This window comes from Myotis brandtii, unplaced genomic scaffold (genome assembly GCF_000412655.1).
Source record: "Myotis brandtii unplaced genomic scaffold, ASM41265v1 scaffold111, whole genome shotgun sequence".
In the NCBI taxonomy this organism is placed as follows: domain Eukaryota; kingdom Metazoa; phylum Chordata; class Mammalia; order Chiroptera; family Vespertilionidae; genus Myotis; species Myotis brandtii.
Window position 1 is genome coordinate 79,657 of NW_005353789.1, and position 4,080 is coordinate 83,736.

Below are 4,080 nucleotides of genomic sequence, written 5' to 3' on the forward strand. Positions count from 1 at the left end.
CCTAACAGCAGAACTACTGGGAATGACTGGTCACTATTACACACACTGACCACCAGGGGGCAGACGCTCAATGCAGGAGCTGCCCCCTGGTGGTCAGTGCACTCCCACAGAGGGAGGCAGATGGCTTCCAGTACAGCGGTGGTGGTGGGAGCCTCTCCCGCCTCCTCAGCAGCGCTAAGGATGTTCGACTGCAGCTTAGGCCTGCTCCCCGCTGGCAAGTGGACATCCCCCAAGGGCTCCTGGGATGCCAGAGGGATGTCTGATTGCCAGCTTAGGCCCAATCCCCCGGGGAGCAGGCCTAAGCCAGCAGGTGGTCATCCCCTGAGGGGTCCCAGACTGTGAGAGGGCACAAGCTGGGCTGAGGGACCCACCCAAGTGCACAAATTTTTGTGAACCGGGCTTCTAGTTCATAATGAAAACATAACATAAAGGTGTCTGTAGGCATACAAATCAAACTTTAGGGACTAGTGGATGAATGGAAGCTACAGAAGTGAGGCATGACCAACTACATAGGAGTGTGTGCAAACTGGACAATTGGGAGGTAGGGCTAAACTGATAAATCATAGTATGTGGAGGGTCACATATGTTCCAAACTTTTGCTCCTCAAACCACTTTTAGTTGGCAAGCAAATACTTTCAAAATTCAGTGAAAATTTTTTGTTGCAATTTCCAAAATAACATATATCAATGTTTCTTACTCAACCCTTTCCTTCACTCTTAATAAAGTAAAATATGATTCTACTTCCCCTCCCCCCCAAAAAATGCACTAACTTTGGGGGATATCTTAGCTATTTAAAAAAAGAAGTCACTTTGATAAAGAAAGTTATAACCACAAACTGTTGCTATTTTTAAGCTTATCCAAGCAAACTTATAGATATTACCTAACCTTAGAAACTGTTCCTGTACCTCCTGAGGCCAAGTCAGTATACAGTTCTTTGTTTGCTTGTTTGTTTGTTTGTTTGTTTTTAGAGAGGAGAAGTTGGGGAGGGGAAGAGAGAGACAGGGAGAGAGAGAGAGAGAGAGAGAGAGAGAGAGAGAGAGAGAGAGGAGAGAAACATCAATGTGAGAGAGAAACATCCATCAGTTGCCTGCTCTACACAACCCTACCGGGGATCAAAACCAGGTATGTGATCTGACTGGGAATCAAATCTACCATCTTTTGGTGCACGGGATGATGCTCCAACCAACTGAGTGACACTGGCCAGGGCTGGCCATTTTTAATCCTAATCCCACCTTATCTCAAAGTGATGTTTAGTACACATTGTTTTTATAACACTGCTACTTGCTCCAACTATAAGAAAGGGAAACTAAGAAGACAATCCCATTTACAGTTGCCTCAAAAATAAATAAATAAAATACCTAGCAGTAATTAACCAAGGATGTAAAAGACATTGGAGAAATTTAGAAGAATTAAATAGGTGAAACTATATACCATGTTCATGGATAGAAAGAGTTAATATCATTAAAATGTTCATACTACCCCAAGCAATCTATAGATTCCTATGAAGATACCATTGGCATATTTCATAGAACTAGAACAAATATTCCAAAAATTTATATGGAACCACAAAGACACCAAATAGCAACAGCAATCTTGAGAAAGAAGAACAAAGTTAGAGGAATCATACTACCTGATATCAAACTATACTACAAGGCCATAGCAATCAAGACAGCATAGTATTGCATAAAAACAGACATATAGATCAATGGAATAGAATAGAGAGCCCAGAAATAAACCTACGCCTTTATGGTCAATTAATATTTGACAAAGGAGGCAATAACATGCAATGGGGTAAACAGTCTATTCAATAAATGGTGTGAGGACAGTATGCAAAAAAATAAAATTATACCACCTTCTCACATAATATACAAGAAAAACCTCAAAATGAATTAAAGACTTAAATGTAAGACTCGAAACCATAGAAATCCTAGGAGAAAACATAGGCAGTGAAATCTCATATTTCTCATAGCAATATTTGTTTCCCTCAGGCAAGAGAAACAAAAGAAAAAGTAAACAAATGGGACTATATCAAACTAAAAAGTTTGCACAGCTAAGGAAACCATAAAAAAATAAGACAGCCCACTGAATGGGGAACATATTCGCCCATGATACATCTTATAAGGAGTTAATATCCAAATTATATAAAGAACTTGTACAACTCAACATCAAGAAAAAAATTTAATTTTTAAATAGGCAAAGGACCTGAATAGACACTTCTCCAAAGAGGACATACAGATGGCCAATAGACATATGAAAAGATGCTCAGCATCACTAATCATCAGAGAAATTAAAATTAAAACCACAATGAAATATTACCTCACACCTGTCAGAATGGCTGTCATTAATAAATCAACAAACAAAAAAATGTTGGTGAGGATGTCGAGAAAAGGGAACCCTTGTGCATTGTTGGTGGGAACGCAGATTTGTGCAGCCACTGTGGAAAACAGTATGGAGTTCCCTCAAAAAATAAAATATGGAACTGCCTCATGACCCAGAATTTCCACTGCTGGGAATATATCCGAAGAAACCAGAAACACTAATTTGAAAGAATATATGCACTCCTATATTCATTGCAGTGTTATTTACAATAGCCATGATTTAGAAGCAGCCCAAATGCCCATCAGAAGAAAGTGGATTAAAGAGCTGTGGTACATTTACACAACGGAATACTACTCAGCTGTAAAAAAATGAAAGAAATCTTATCTTTTGCGACAGCATGGATGGACCTAGAGAGTATTATGCTTAGTGAAATAAGCCCAACAGAGAAAGACAAGTACCATATGATTTTACTTATATGTCAAATATAATGAACAAAATAAACAAACAAAATAAAAGCAAACTCATAGATACAGAAAACAGATTGACAGCTGTCAGAGGGGAGGGGGGTTGGGATCTAGGAGAAGAAGGTAAAGGGATTAAGAAAATAAACTCATAGACACAGACAACAGTATGGTGATTACAAGAGTGAAAGTGGGGAGGAGGTAGAAGAGGGCAAAGGGGGATAAATGGTGATGGAAAGAGCCTTGACTTTGGATGGTGAACACAGGACCACAAAATAAGGACAATATTGCCAAGAACCAGTTCTGGATTAGTGGAAATAATGGGGCCACCAGGTGAAAATAAGTCAGCAGCTAGAAATCAAGTTTTTAAGAAAATTTTAAGTAAAGGTTCACCTGCCCTCTATGAATAGAGGTAGTTTTCTTAGAAGGCAAAGTATATATTGAGGCAAAATCTAAGACTTGGAAACAAGTTTGCTATGATATGGCCAAAACCCATTCTTTTTCAAATAAACTTCTTAAATTATCTCTATTTTCCTTCTGTCTTTAGTATTTAGCAAGCCTAATTTTGAAAACCAAGACTTTATCATCTTGGTTAGAGGTAACCAAGTATAAGGGTTGTTCATGCTTGTGTGGATGATTTTATAGGGGCCCTTGACCTAGAGGGGGCAGAGAGGTTCAACATGAGAAGACTCCATGAGAAAGTCTAAGCAGATCCATGAGAAGGTCAAATCCATGAGAAGGCAAAACTCAGGGTCAAGTCAGGGCTGTTTGGTAAGCAGCCACTCTGTACCTGAATTCTCCTTTCAGTTTTCATATCTGCTGAAGACATGGAGGGGCTGGGTATGAGTTTCATTAAGGAGCCTGTTCCTTTACATGTGACATTCAATGAATCCCAAAGGGAATTTATTTATCAGAAGGTTATCAATTTCTACCCCCAAATCTGTGTTTTATGTCTCTGTTAATACTGTTACGGGACATCTCTGAATTTGTTTCCTCATTTGTAAAAATACAGTGCCAATGCTTGACATAACTACTTCTCAGGTCAGGCCTTAAACACCATGTCACACCAGTGTTTGCAAAACTAACAATCTGGTTTAAATATATATATTCTTCATTGGGTTTTTCAAAAGTATTCCAGCTCTGTCCATCCTATTCTATTATACTTTGAACAGTCTTGTCATTTTCATTCTCTTTGCAAGCAGTCAGTCCTTCTGGATTCCTATCCAACTTTAAAAATTCGTAAACCATAAAAACACATCCCTTTATATAGTTTTCTGTTCACATGGTTTTGATAAATTAG